The sequence below is a fragment of the Megascapheus bottae genome, chromosome 3 (assembly GCF_031878675.1).
Source record: "Megascapheus bottae isolate mThoBot1 chromosome 3, mThoBot2.hap1, whole genome shotgun sequence".
NCBI lineage: Eukaryota > Metazoa > Chordata > Mammalia > Rodentia > Geomyidae > Megascapheus > Megascapheus bottae.
In genome coordinates, this window is record NC_143511.1 from 7065908 (window position 1) to 7082263 (window position 16356).

Below are 16356 nucleotides of genomic sequence, written 5' to 3' on the forward strand. Positions count from 1 at the left end.
TTTACAGGATGGAGAGGTTGGGAGGAAGAAAGTTTGAGTTGATTATTCAAGAACTGAAGAAGGTAGGTTTAAGATATTCATTATAGGTCCAAGAAGCCAAGTGGATAAACACATCTGGCTCCAAGAATGAACCAGGCTACGGAGAGACATTTGGGAGCCATCAGGGTAGAAACGACATTTACTAGAGATATAAAAAGGACAGGAGGTACATATAGAGAAAGAGGAGAATTGATGACTGAACACTGGAACATATCAACATTTGGAAATTGGGGAAATAAAAAGAGTCCAATAAGGTTTATAAGATACATGACATAAGAAGAAAACCAGGAGCAAACAGTGCTCCAAAGCCAAGTGAGAGAGTGCTGCAAGAGTGATGCAAGGAGGGAATGGTTCATTGGTGGCAATGTTGCTGAAAGATGAAGAACAAAAGGAGCTTGGAGATGAGCGGTGGATTGGATTGGCATGGGAGAGGCAAAAATCCAACGGATTTGTCCAAGAGATCCTGAGAAATGGTAACATGGAGACAGTGCACATTAAGAAAATTATTTGGAGAATTTGGGATATACAAAGAAGAGAAATAGGACCGGTAGTAGAAAAGGGATTTCATGTCCAGGGAGAAAAAAAAAGTCTTGAAGGAAAAGGAGCTGAGGAAAGATGGTAGAGAGGTAGATAAAGGAACTCAGGATTCGATGGGTTGTTTAGAACCTAGTGGTGGTGATGAGGAAAGGCTGGGGATGATGACTAGAAAACTTGCAAGGAGACTAGGGGAGTGGTACAATTAATCGCATTGAGAAGGTGTAGAAAAAGGATAGCTGGGGTGGGTGTGGAGGACACGTTTAAAAGAGGGAAGAGAGGACTGAGAAGGCAAATTATTTGGCTACTGTACATACTATAATCCTTATGTATCATAGCAGGAGTAGCAACAGAGACAATAAGGTAAGGAAGAAACTAAACACTTCAAGAAATGAGGGGCAATATCTACAGGGTCTGAAAATGACTCTCCCAGGGATAGCCCAAGAAAGGGGCACGGGACTTATATCTGAACTTCAGAGGAGCTGCAGTGCTGGTGGAAATGGTGTTAGGATGGGTTTACAGGAAGGGCCAATCAGGAGCAGAAAGGATTTCTATCACACCTCCAGCCGCAGTGGTGGCAACCAGTATAATTTTTATTAGCCTCCATGAGTTGAACAAGGGGGATTTATTTTCTCATGCACATACATGAATATAATGTAGTGTGGTCAGTTTTATCTCTTCCCTTATTCCCTCGCCTTCATTTCTAAACTAGTCACAAGAAGCTTCATTGCTCCAGTCTCACACCTGGGCATAAAATGGACCATATTCATCTTCCTCATCCTCCGTATTTATCCTTCCAATTCCCACCAGTATCCACACACCCGTTATGACCTTAGTTTACATTCATGCCATTTCTCTGTTTTTTTGTGCCAGTCCTGGGACTTGAACTCAGAGCCTGAGCACAGTCTCTTGGTTTTCCTCAGGGCTAGCACTCTATCACTTGAGCCACAACACCACTTCTGGCTTTTTTCTGTGTATGTTGTACTGAGGAATCCAACCCGAGGCTTCATGCATGCTAGCTAAGCACTCTACCATTAAGCCAAGCTCCCGGCCCGCCATTTCTTTTTCTTACTGTATACTAATAGTTTAAAAGGTTGCCTCAAAAGGCTAAACGTAGAGCTTCCCTATGACCCAGCAATTCCACTACTTGGCATTTACCCAACCATCCAGAAACAAGGACATACTAAATCCACTAGCACAACAATGTTCATTGCAGCATTATTCACCATAGCAAAGACATGGAACCAACCTAGATGTCCCTCAGTTGATGAATGGATCCACAAGATGTGGTATTTGTACACAATGGAATTCTATGCTGCTGTCAGAAAAAACAGCATTGCCCCATTTGTTAGGAAATGGAAAGTCTTAGAAAAAATCATATTAAGCGAAGTAAGCCAGACTCAAAGGAACTTGGGCTCAATGGTTTCCCTCACTCATCATAACCAGTAGAAACCTTGGGCTCTAATAGCATAGATTTGCAATAGAGCAAAAACTTGATACATAAGGCCATATAGTATGAAGCTAATTGAATGGACCTCTAGGATATTGAAACAAAAGCCATATAATGAATGATTGCTATCCTTAAGGTGCTATGTTATCTCTCATCTCTTTTGCTGTTCCTTTGTTATCTCATATTGTTACAGTATCTCACTTTGTTATCTGATATATTGGATACATTTGTATTTGGTTACTTGAAATTGGACAGGGAAGGGGGGAAAACCAAGAGAGAGGGTGGGGGGGGAGGGTAATGGGGACCAAGACATGTGGAAGGGTATCAATGTATGTGATTTAATGCACCTTCTATCTGGCAAATATCATGTAACCCTTTTATTAAATACAATAAAAATATTTTAAAAAAATAAAAGGTTTTTTGTTATGTTATTTCACACATGCACATACAGAATTTTAATCAGAGTAACCTACTCCCAGCTCCAATTTTCCCTATCTCCCTTCCGGCTATTATGCAAGAGCTTTTTTTAATATTTTTTATTATAATTAATAGGAGGGTTACATGATATTTGCCAGATAGATAGTGCATTAATTCCCATACATTGATACCCTTTCACATGTCTTGGTCCCCATTTCCCTCCCCCCACCCCCACCCTTCATCTTGTTTTCCCCCCTTCCCTATCCAATTTCAAATAACCAAATACAAATATGTCCGATATATCAGGTAACAAAGTGAGATACTGTAACAATATGAGATAACCAAGGGACAGCAAAGAGATGGGAGATAACATAGTACCTTAAGAACAACAATCATTCATTATATGGCTTATGTTTCTATATCCTAGAGATCCTTTCATTTAGCGTCATACTATATGGCCTTTTGTATCAAGGTTTGGCTTTATTGCAAATCTCTGCTAGGAGAGCCCAAGGTTTCTACTGATTATGACAAATGAGGGAAACCTTTGAGCCTAAGTTCCTTTGAGTCTGGCTTACTTCACTTAATATGATCTTTTCTAAGTCATGGGGCAATGTCATTCTTTCTGACAGCAGCATAGAATTCCATTGTGAATAAATACCACATCTTGTTGATCCACTCATCAACTGAGGGACATCTAGGTTGGTTCCATATCTTTGCTATGGTAAATAGTGCTGCAATGAACATTGTTGTGCTGGTGGATTTAGTATGTCCTTGTTTCTGGATAACTGGGTAAATTATGCAAGAGCTTTTTAATAAGTCTCATTTCCCATCTTTATTCACAGATACAGATTTCAGTGTTTATCACCTTTTATCATTTTCTCCTATCTTCCAATGCCTTGAAACATTCCCACAATTACAAACATCCACGTATGTTATATTTGCATATATATACATTTATCTGATATGCTTGTGTAAAAACTTTTATTGTAAAGGTGATATACAAATGGTTTATAGTTACATGATTTAGACTATAAGTACATTTCCTTTAGAACAGTGACACCCCTCCTTCATTCTCTCCCAATTTTTTCTCTCTTGAATTTCCTCCTCCCAAAGTTATGTAGTTCATTTATGGTATGTTTATTACATATACTTACCTTTTAAGTCTAGCATCTACACGTGAGAGAAAAAATGTGATTTTTGTCCTTCTGGACAAAGCCCAGTTCTGGGCTTGAACTCTGGGCCTAGGTTCTGTCCCTGAGCTCTTCAGCTCAAGGCTATTGCTCTACCACTTAAGCTACAGCGCCACATCCAGTTTTCTAGTGGTTGATTGGAGATAAGAATCTCATGGATTTTCATGGCCGGACTGGCTTTGAACTGTGATGATCCTCAGATCTCAGACTCCCGAGTAGCTAGGATTATAGGTGTGAGCCACCATCGCCCAGCCAGACTTGTTTTTCTTAACGTGATGGTCTCCAATCAGGAAGTACATAAAGAGCTGTTACTTTCCAACAGTTGTGAGGAGTGCAGGAGTGAGTCAGTGGGCAGTTATACAGTTGTTTACCTTATTACTGGCAGTTGTGTTCAGTAAAGTTGCTCAAAACACTTCTGAACTGCTGTTCCTAAGGGAAATGTAGGATCAGGTTCTTGCAAACCTTAATTTACATTTTTAAAATCAACAGAACCATATATATCCTCCTTTTGTGTATGTTTCTGTTTGAAGGTACCTTATTCATGTATATTGTTGGTTAGTTATGTTTCAATGCACAACCAATGTCTCTGTAACTCATACCTGGAAGAAGCTGATCTGAAACGTGCATTTTCCCCATGAGGAACACATCTCAGCTTTTCTATGCTTATGAGCAACAGACAGAATTTCTGCAGGATGCTCAAGGGTCATTTGAAATAGTATAATCACCAACCAAGAGTATAAAGATTAAAAAGTTTGTCACTGAATATACCACAGCAGGAACCCTTATTTATAGTTTGAGAACTGAAATCAAAAGTAGAGTGTTACCTGACTTGACAATGCTGGTATCATGTAGGTGACTTGACTCACCTAAGCAGACAGTAAAGATGACTTGATTGCATGTCACAAGCCACCACAAAAGCATTGCAAATATTTTTGTTAGAAATAAACTTTAACAAGTTGGTGAATTCACAAATGCAGATACCTGTGTGCAGATGAGAACCAACTTCAGCTTGAACATTCTAATAAAACTTGTAGAGATGCTTCAAGGCATCATTGTTGTGCTGTGTGGACAGACCAGTGACATAAAGAATTGCACAATTCTTGGCACAGTAATTTTTTTTACATGAGAAAAGCATCTGTTTATTTTACCAAAAGACAGGCAAGATATTTTATCTATACCCCATCCCATCCAATTTTATCTCACAATTCCCTGGGTCCTGTGCCTGTCTAAGCTTTCATTTCTTATACTGATTGGAGTTTATTCTTAATATGGCTGCTAGGAGTTCTTTATTTTTATTATAATTAATAGAAGAGTTACACTATATTCACCAGACAGAAGGTGCATTACTTAACAATCATTGCTACCCCTTCTCATGTTTTGTCCCCATTTCCCTCTCCCACCCCCACATCTTGTTTTTCCCCTTCCCTATCCAATTTCGAATAAACAAATATATATATATATATATACACAATATATCAGATAACAGATAACAAGATAAGATCTGTAACAATATGAGATAACCAAGGGACAACAAAAGAGATGAGAGATAACATAGTACATTAAGGACAACAATCACTCATCATATGGCTCTTGTTTCTATATCCTGGAGGTCCTTTCATTTAGCCTCATCCTATACATCCTTATGTATCTAGGTTTTGCCCTATTGTAAACCTCTGCTAGGAGAGTCCAAGGTTTATACTAATTATGACAAATGAGGGAAACCATTGAGCCTATGTTCCTTTGAGTCTGGCTTACTTCACTTAATATGACTTTTTCTAAGTCTTTCCATTTCCTTACAAATGGCAGCATAGAATTCCATTGTGAATAAATACCACATCTTGTTGATCCATTCATCAACTGAGGGGCATCCTGGTTGCTTCCATATCTTTGCTATGATAAATAGTGCTGCAATGAACATCATTGTGCTAGTGGATTTAGTATGTCCTTTGTTTCTGGACTATGTGGTAAATACCAAGTAGTGGAATTTGGCACAGTAATTTATAATTCTTGGTTAGACTACTGACTCTTTCTTTGATACACTCCATTATCCAAACACATTAGGGAAACCTTGAAAATACAGGTAGAATCAGGCAATTTTTTAATTAACATTGATTTTTACATCATATTTCAAATGACGTGTTTAACAAACAAGTATCGGGCAATTTTTTTATGACTTCTGTTAATATCATGAGGTCAATGTTGAAGAATGGTGAGATTTTTAGGATTTGTTTTGTATACCTAGAAATGTGTATGGGAGTATTGAATAGAGAGATGAGTAAGTCTGATAACACTTTTGCTCTTTGTATACATGCCTCAGCCCTTTTCATTTTCATTGAACACTGGTATCTCTTCCTTTTCCTTCTCATGTTTTTCTGTTTTCATTATTCCTTCTTTCTGGTGTCAAATCTTTATCCCCAGAATTTCAAGGAAGATAAAGGACCAGAAAGAGAAGGAAGAAACTCAGAGAATAGTAACTCTACAGAGTGGTGACTAGGTCTGTGCAGTCATGCTTATATGCTCTTTGGCTGTGACAAAACTACCCCCATGGTGTGTGATCTGCTGTTGTAGCTGCAGCTGGAGTAAAGGAGGAAGAATGTCCATCTTCCTTCTGGCTTCTCAGATCCCTTCGACGTTTTACATGAAGAACCTGATCTGAAACCAAGGATTGTTCAGTGGCAAAGCAATTCTGAAAACATAATTTCTAGGCTTTCAAGCCTCTGGAATGGAAAAAGAAAGTTAGAAAGACAATATAATACTCAGCGGACTTTCTTTTTCTCTGGAATACCCCATTTTCCAAGGAAATCACTGTAAATACAAGAGAAACTTCTGTTACTATTGTGTTCTGAAGCTGAGTTTTCTTCAAAGCAAGTCATTGCTCTAGACTTCTAACTCCTCTTATCCCTCTTCCACTTGCTCCTTCCAATCTCTCTTCAACACATTGGTAACAATGACACTTAAAACAAAACTTAGATAATATCTTTCCTCTGCTCTAAAGGCTATAACAGATCCTTGCTTTATAAAAGCCAAAATCCTCCCCCTCATGACATGAAATATATCAACTCTCATTTTATCTACTGTTCTGTTAGTCATTATGATTATATTAGGCCTCAAACATTCCAATCAGACTCTGATGTCCAGGCATTTGTCCTGAGTGTCTTCTACCAGGAATGGTTGTTCTGGGTAAATCACTCATGTTGACTGCCCCATAGCCTCAAAGCTTAAAGGAATTTACTGCTCATCCTGTTTAATATTTTATCACACTGAAGAGTGAGACAAAGACAGAGATAAAAAGGAGTGAGGACTCCTTCTTCTGGTTATTAGCATCTCTTTTTCCTTGTTCTGCCTTTGCTTTTTCTATAGAATTTAAAATCTTCCAGCAAACTGCATAATCTACTGGTTTATTATATTTATTTTGATTGTTTATGTTCCCCCATTCAATTATAAGGTTCTCAAAGGCAGGAATTTTTACCTATTTTGTGCACACCTAACATAGTGACTCCCACATGGTGAATGTTCAGTAAACATTTCTGAAATAAATACATGGATTGTTAGAGGTAATGTGACAGTCATTTATTGTGGAAGCAGGAAAAGTAAATGAGCTCTAGGTTTTGAAAAATCTTTGTTTCTATCCTAATGGCATAGAGATAAAACAAAAACATCCAGAAGTGAATCCTGAGAGGATGATATTAACTGGGATGAACAAATGAAAATTTTTTCTGTGAGAACTAGAAATGTATCAGATGTGACGGTGTTGATTTGGGTGGTGTTTGATATGCACCTAAAGGTCCAGTTCATTGAAGTGTATACTAAATATTTGTGTACTTTAATATATGCAAATCCTGCTAAAATTAGTTAGAACTTGAAAAATTAAGGGTGCCAACACATGCAAAATGTCTATTTTGACCTGGTCATGGCAGAGAGACCAGAAATAGCTTTGTGACCTTTGGCTCCATGCACGGAGGAAGAAAAAACAAACCTCTTCATACTTACCTGGACATAAAAGATATGACTGCATGTTTTCTTTTTGTTTCTGTTTAGTATTAGTCCTGGGCCTTGAACTACAAGCTTGGGTGCTGTCCTTGACCTTTTGTGCTCAAAGCTAGTGCTATATCTCCACTCCTGGCCTTTTAGTGATTTATTGGAGTCTCACAGACTTTCCTGGGCTGCCTTCAACCTGCAATCCTCAGATCTCAGCCTCTGACTAGCTAGGATTACAGGCATGAACCCTACCAGTACCCAGCTGTTATTTTTTCCCCCCAATCCAGGTAATGCTAATGATCTTTCTAATCTTGAGGAGATGTAATGGTTTGTTTCAGCAAGTGTCAAATGGAAGTTTGTGTGTATGTGTATGTGTGTGTGTGTTTGTGTGTGTTTGTAGAAGTATACAAGTGTACCTTTGCATGTTCATGTAACTTGAGGATCAAGCCAGTTACTTATGTTATTTTAATTTCATTTGCCTTAAAATAAATGAGTTTATTTAGATTTCTGGAAACCAAACTGCCTACTTGATATCTTATAGCTGTTTAGGATCCTTTGGGACTTGTGCTTCTTACAAATGTTTGTTCTGTACATGAAAACTGCACGGAAAGGAATAGCATAAACAAAACTTTCAAAGAATGTAATGTTGTAGAAAGCTAGATTTAAAAAAAATCCACCTATTTTAGTTCTTAGATTCTCTGCCATTCTTATCTACAATTTTTACTTATTGTAAAGTTCTGCTTTTTTTTTTGCCAGTCCTAGGCTTGAGCTCAGGGCCTGAGCACTGTCCTTGGACTTTCTCAAGGCTAGAGCTCTACCACTTGAGCCGCAGCACCATTTCTGGCTTTTTTTTCTATGTATGTGTACCAAGGAATCGAACCCGGGTCTTCATGCATGCTAGGCAAGCACTCTACCACTAGGCCAAACTCCCAGCCTGTAAAGTTCTGCTTTTTAAATTTACTTTCAATCCATTTAATATTAACAGCTAAAATCTAGCCACATTTACAGAATTAATTGTACTGTTCATATTTTGTACAGAACTTTTCAGACTTAAAGGTCATTTTCACTTTTCTTCTTTGGAGAGTTAGATATATGAATGCATGGAGAATGATTTAAGAGTGCCTCAGTAATTCTTGCATCTTGTTCATACCTAGAAAATGTGGTTTTCAGGAGGGAATGAATTCTTCACAGAATATGTGCTGGAAGAATGTTTTAAATGTTCTTCTGATCTGGGTTAAAGATTCCATTTTGGTGGAAATATAATGTGCTGAATTCTGCATCTCCATTGGAGAATAATGTGTTAATTCAAGAGAGTGTAACATAAAAGGGTAAAGTCTTGGACTCACCTTTTCCCCATGGTTCTGACTTGACTTTCTTTGAACTTGACCAGATTCCTCTTTGGCCAATTTATGAGTAAAAATGAATCTTACCTTTTCTGATGGTTTGTGATGGTCTTTACAGTAAAGCTTGCTCTTCCTGGATTGTGTGTGTGTGTGTGTGTGTGTGTGTGTGTGTGTGTGTGTGTGTATTCAAGGTCTTATGCCATTGATTGGCTTTTTCTGCTGAAGTCTGACTACTTGAGCCATATTTCCATTTCCTGCTTTTTGCTGGTTAATTGGAGATAATAGTCTCAGATTTGTCTGCTCAGGATGGCTTCAAACTAGGATTCCCAGATTTCAGCCTCCTGAATAGATAGAATTACAGGTCTGAACCATAAGAACCCTAATTCTTAAAGGCAGGCTGAAGTCCACTTATGCAAGTACTTGCTCTTAAAAATACTATAAAGAACAGAAGGAGACACACACACACAGACAGACAGACAGACAGACAGACAGAGACAGAGAGACAGAGAGAGACAGAGACAAAGACAGAGAGACAGAGACAGAGATTTAGAGAGAGACAGAGATTTAGAGAGAGAGAGAGAGAGAAAGAGAGAGATGGGAGGAGAGGGAGAGGGAGAGGGAAAGGGAGATGAAGGAAACAAAAATCCAGAATTTTATTGCAACAAAGTCTTTGCTCTCTTCTGTCTGCCTTCTTGGAAATACTTCATTGGTCCTGACTCACTATTTACTTGTTGAGCTCATTTATTTAAAATAAAATATCTTCACAAAAATGTTTCAGTGCCATAGAGGGAAATAAAATGACCTTTGCTTTCCCCAGTTAATTTCAGAGAGCTTTTGCAGAGAGAGCCATAAACATTCACCACCTTCCTTGGGTCCAGGGCTGCTGCAGCCCAGGTAATAAATTTCTCCCAAGATTCCATGGACAAGAGCTGTCTCATGGGCAGAAATATTCAGAAAGCTGACATTTTAAAGGCTTTTGCAGAGAGAAAATGATTTGCAAATGTTTGGCAAACAAAAGCTCTGTGTATTTCTCTGTCATTTTCAGAGTCAACTTTAGACTCCTAAAACTTCCCTGTTTATGAGAATGGAAAACCATTATTTAGCCTGATGTGCATGAAGCACTGTGCTTTGCTCTGTGTTGAGACAGTGGTACTAAGAATGGAGCTGTAGAGTGTCATATTCTATGGCCATGGTCTTGATGCCCAGAAAAATATTAAATCCAGAGGAAAGCAGGCAGAACAAGCTTTCTCCTCCTCTTCCTCCTCCTCCTTCTCCTCCTTCTCTTCCTCTTCTCCTCCCCTGAACCTCTTCCTCCTCTTGCCCTCCACCTTTGTGTATGTATGCATGTGTGATGATACTAGAGCCTGAGCACTGTCCTTGAACTTTCTCAAGGCTAGAGCTACCATTTGAGCCTTAGCACCATTTTTGGCTTTTTTTCTATGTATGTGGTACCGAGGAATCGAACCAGGGTCTTTGTGCATGCTAGGCGAGCACTCTACCACTAGGCCAAACTCCCGGCCCCTGGACTCTGTTTTTAAATGCTACAACTTGAGCCACAGCTCCACTTCCAGTTTTCTTGCTGAAAGTTTCTACCCAGGATGTCTTCAAACTGTGATTGATGTGAGCCATGAGCTGCTAAATCTCCCTTTAGCTCTGTCACATTCGGCCAGTGAGAACCCTGAAACTTGACTGTCAACCCATGAGGCCCCACAGGTTCCTAAACTGCAAATTGCCCCAATGACCACCTGCAACCACTGAGTACTTGGGAGAAGGATGGGCTTTCAAATTACAGCTACATTTTTGACTTCCCATAAAGAATCTCACGATTAACTTGTTTTCTATCACACGTGGAAAGTAGAACAAAATTATAAATGTACAAGTAAATACTCATGGGGCTGTATTCAAATGTATACAAAGGTATTGACCAAAGTATAATATTTTCAGAAGAGAATTCAAAAGGTATAATTCCTTAAAAAAACAACAACAACAAAACAACCCTCACAGTCCAACAAAATGAATATAGGAAACTGGCTGTTGAAAGGTATGGGGGAAGGTCAAGGGGAGAAGCTAAATGAAAGAAGAGAGTAAGAAGGGACAATTCAGTCATAATGATGAATGTATATCTTATGAAATTAAGGAAATTGAGGGGAAAGGATGGGAAAGAATGACGAAAGGGGTGACACTGATTAAGATCCATTGTACCCGTAAACTGATTTGTTGAATAACTCCTTTGTACAAATACTTAAAGATGCACAAATACTTATCAATTATTTTTTTAATTTAAAGGTATTGGATATTCAATCTCCTCCTACATCATAGGAAATTATGTAATCATCTAAAATGATTGCATGCCCCACTCAGAACACCAGAAAAATACTCTATTTCCAAAGATATTTTTCATATCTAAGACAGATGCCATCTTTCCAAAGTCCATTTTCCATCAATCTGATTTTGTCCTCAGAGTGACCCTGAGAAGGGGATTCCCCTCCCCTATACCATCCACAGCGGAAGAATAAAGGCAGCAAGGGATCAGTTTGCTGTGCTGCCAGGAGAGCACAGCCAAGTGAGGAGCGCGATCCAGGCCCCCTTATTTTTTTTTCTCCCCACTGGGTTTTCTTCATTCTACTAAGACTATGACTGAAACATCCTACAAATGTCCTGTGAAAACGTCCACATGAAATATGTTCTCTTTGCGAAGTCTGTTTACTTCTGACTGTGGAAAGATTTTAGAGATGTTACTAACCATCCCCCATCCCTACCCCCCATCCCCCAAGACCCGGTGAAGAAATGACTGTAGCTGCAGTCCTTCTTTTAGGGGCCCTGGAAGAAATCCAAAGCTGTCACTATGTTTTCCATCTGGCCCAATTTCAAGAATCTCTTTACTGCTTACTATAGCCTAGCCTGGAGGTTGTCGTGCAGAGCTCTGTGAAGTGCTTCTGACAGGTTGGCTGTGCAGGGAGGTGGATTTTGTGCAGCTTTTGAGATAGAAAGGGCTCCAGTGGGTGTACAGGCAGAGATGGTACTCACTGCAAAGTCACTCTCACACAAGGGAAAGGCTCTCTGAAGAGATCATTTCCCCAAAGCAAGTGATGATCTGCTGCTTTCTCAAGGAACTTTATGTAGTGAATAACTCTAGTAAATTTATATATATTACATATATATAATTCAAATTAGGATTCATTCTAACATTCCTAAAACAGTCATAGGTCATAGATCTGCAAAAGAATAAAGTAATTTAACGGTGATACTCCCTAGGTGTTATGTTGTAAAGGAACTATACAACTCATGGGGAAGGGGTCCAGGAGGGGAAAAACTGGGAAAAAATGAATGAAGAGGTGATACTGTTAAAAAAAAAAGAAGTGTACTTTTCACCTGACTTAGGTAACTGCAACCATTCTGTATATCACCTCTTCAATTAAGAAAAGGAAATACTTGTGCTTGCTGCTAGTGGCAATACTTGTAGCCCTAGCTACTTAGGGGTCTGCCATCTGGAGATTATAGTTTGAAAGCAGCCTAACATTTTTATCTCCAATTAACCAGCAAAAAGCCAAAAATAAAGCTGTGGCTCAAGAAGCAGAGTGCCACCCTTGAGCAAAAAAGCCAACTGTGACAGTGAGGCCTTGAGTTTTTGCCCCAGGATAAGCACAGAAATGAAACAACACAGTACACATTAAACTTTCCAAAAGAGTTTATGGTGGGTGTTATCTTTGCATTGGAATTTTACCCAGTCATAGGCTTACAATGCCTTAAAAATCTAACCCAAAAGACCAATTAGACAATGAGTTACAGCTTGCAGAAAGTAAAAACCCTATGTTTGAAAGGGGAGTTTGCAGTGAAGACTTCTGCCCCTATTTTTCTTCTGAGAGAGTTTAGGAAGTGAATCTTACAAGGCAACCAGTGGACAGGCATTATGGGGAAAATAATCACTCAGTTACCCAAAGGATTGTTTGTTTTTTGAGTGGTACTGGAGCCTGGAATCAGGGCATCATTGCTCTTCTTGTGCAGTTTTTTAATTTTATTTTTTTTATTGTGGGGGTAATGTATAGAGAGGTTACAGTACATTCACCAGATAATAGTAGGCGCATTACTTCTCACACATTGATACCCCTTCTTGGTTTTTGTCCCCATTTCCCTCTACTTACCCCCTCCCTACCCTTTTTCAAATAAACAAATAAGTATATATACAATATACCAGGTCACAAAGTCAGATACAGTAACAATATGAGATTAACCAAAGGGCAACAAAAGAGAAGAGAAATAACATAGTACATTAAGAACAACAATCGCACAAGATAAAGCTCTTGTTTCCATATCCTAGAGATCCTTTCATTTACTTTCATCCTATATGACCTCAGGTACCTGGGTTTTGAGCTATTGTAATCCTCTGCTAGGAGAGTCCAAGATGTGTACTAATTATTACAAATGAGGGAAACCATTGAGCCGATGTTCCTTTAGGTCTGGCTTACTTCATTCAGTGTGATTTTTTTTCCAGGTCTTTCCATTTCCTTACAAATGGGGCAATGCCATTCTTTCTGACAGCAGCATAGAATTCCATTGTGTATGAGTACCACATCTTCTTGATCCAATCATCTACTCCCAAGGGGCATTTAGGTTGGTTCCATATTTTGCTTTGGTAAATAGTGCTACAATGAACATCATTGTGCTACTGGCTTTTGTATGTCCTTATTTCTGGACATTTGGGTAAATGCCAAGTAGTGGAATTGCTGGGTCACAGGGGAGCTTTATGTTTAGTCTTTTGAAGAATGGCCATACTGCTTTCCAGAGTGGCTGAACGAGTTTGCACTCCTACCAGCAATCCCTCCTGGCCACATCCCTGCCATCACCTGTTGTTATTAGATTTCATGATCATGGTCATTCTAACTGCAGTGAGGTGGAATCTCAGAGTTGTTTTGATTTGCATTTCTTTTATGGCCAGAGATCTCGAGCATTTCTTCATGTGTCTATAGATCATCCTTATTTCCTCTTCAGAGAAGTCCCTCTTTAACTCTTAGTCCCATTTTTTAATGGGATGGTTGTTTCTTTGAAGATTTGTTTTGGAGAGATACGATTTGTTAGCTGCAGATATATTTTAGATTTGAGGCCTTTGTCTTGTTATATGGTTAGTGAAGATCTTCTCCCACTCTGTGGATTTTCTATTTAACTTGCTAGCGATGTCATTTGCCATACAGAAAGAAGCTCTGCAGTTTAATGCAGTCCCTTTTGTCCAAACTTTAATTTTTTTTGTGTTTCCGGGTCTTTATTAAGAAAGTTTGACCTGTGCCATGGAGACCTAGTGTATCTACTATTCTTTCTTCTCAAGTTTTTAGGCTATCTGTTTTTAACTCCAGGTCTTAGATCTGTTTGGAATTAATCCTGGTGCAGGTGGACATAGAAGGATCCAACTTTAGCTTTCTGCAGGTGCTTATCCAGTTCTGCCAGTGCCACTTGTTGAAGAGCTGTCTTTCTTCCATTCTATTTTTTTTTTGCTCCCTTCCTTATTGAAGATTAGGTGGCAATAGGTCTGGGTCTTCACTTCTATTCCATTGGTCTTCAGGCTTGTTCTTGTGCCAGTACCAAGATGTTTTGGTCACTATAGCTCTGTAATAGAGTCTAAAGTTTGCTATTGATATTCCTCCAGCACTGTTCTTTCTGCTAAGAATTGTTTTTGCTATACAGGTCTTCTATTATTCCATAAGAAATTTTGGATTGCTTCTTTTATTTGCTTAAAGAATGACATTAGGATATTGATGGGTATTGCATTGAATTTGTAGATAGCCCTTGGCAGGATTTCCATTTTTGCGATGTTAATTCTTCCAATCCAGGAGCATGGGAGGTTTGTCCATTTCCTCAGTTCTGCTTTAATTTCCTTTTTAAGGTCTTTAAAGTTTTCATAAAGGTCCTTTACATTTTTAGTTAAGTTAATTCCTAAGTACTTTATTTTCTTTGAGGCTATTGCAAAAGGAGTTGCTTTCCTGATTTCTGCCTTGCTGCTCTCGTTGTTGGCTTACAGGAAAGCAGTTGATTTTTGAGGGTTAATTTTATATGGTGCTACCTTGCCAAAGTTTTGAATCAGCTCAAGCAGCTTGGGAGTGGAGTCTATAGGGTTTTTTAAATACAGAGGGAAAGTTTTACTTACTCATTCCATATTTTGATCCCCTTCATGCTTGCTTCTTGCCTTGTTGCTCTGGCAAGGAATTCTAATACTATATTAAAGAGGAGTGGAGAGAGTGGGCACCCTTGTCTCATTCCTGATTTTAGAGGAAATTACTTTAGCTTTTTGACATTAAGTATAATGCTAGCTGTGAGTTTGTCCTACACCCTTGCTCAGCACCCTACCACTTGTCCCATGATTGTACTTCTGGCTCTTCAATGGTTAATTGGGGATATGTAGTCTCCTGGACTTTTCTGCCTGAGCTGGCTTTGTACCACTATTATCAGATCTCAGCTTCCTCAGTAGCTAGTATTACAGATATGAGCCCCTGGTACCTGGCTTTGCAATTTTTATCATCCCACAGTTCTCCTGAAGCAGGGTAGAGTGGGGGAAAGAAATGGTCTTGTCTGAGCATTCATGCTTTAATGGACCTGAGTTTGAATCAGTTTTCATGTACCAAGCATATTCCTAATATTGAAATGACTTTACTTCCTTCCCTCTTTCCCCCTCTTGTCACTTCCCTTGGTATAGAAGCCCTCTTGTAACCATGGAAACATTGCAAGATCCCCTTTGGACGCCTAAAAATAAATTTCATCATGGCATGTATTTCACCATGTACTCAGAAGGGCATGCAATTTAAAACTTTAACAATTGTTTATTTGGAGCTTTCCATTTAGTGTTTTCAAAATATTGCTGCCTATATGTAACTGAAACTTTGGAAAGCTAAATCATGGAGATTTCATACTGCCTAAAAGCTGGAAGTTTTTCTCAACAAGAGAGCATTATGTGAGGTTCCAGTAAACAAATAAATACTTTAAGAGCTATGAGAGGAATTTGCTATTTATTAGCATATATTAGTTGTACAAGGGACTTAATTATGATATTCCCTTACAAACACATATGCATACACAATGTACCTCCATGAAACTCATCTCTCCATTTTCTTTTTTTTTTTTTTTTTTGCCAGTCCTGGGCTTGAGCTCAGGGCCTGAGCACTGTCCTTGGACTTTCTCAAGGCTAGAGCTCTACCACTTGAGCCTCAGCACCACTTCCGGCTTTTTTCTATGTATGTGGTACCGAGGAATCGAACCCGGGTCTTCATGCATGCTAGGCAAGCACTTTAACCACTAGGCCAAACTCCCAGCCCAATCATCTCTCCATTTTCCCTCATCCCTTCCTTCCCTTTCTTAACAACCCCAACACATTTTATTGTTCTTTTTTATACATATATACCTACATGAACTTTGACCTACA

At 38.9% G+C, this 16356-nt stretch overlaps 1 pseudogene; it reads left to right on the plus strand.

Moving 5' to 3' along the window:
* The first annotated feature begins 403 nt into the window (after positions 1 to 403).
* LOC150064897 (protein SET-like) overlaps positions 404 to 16356 on the plus strand; it is a 31694-nt pseudogene continuing 15741 nt past the window's right edge.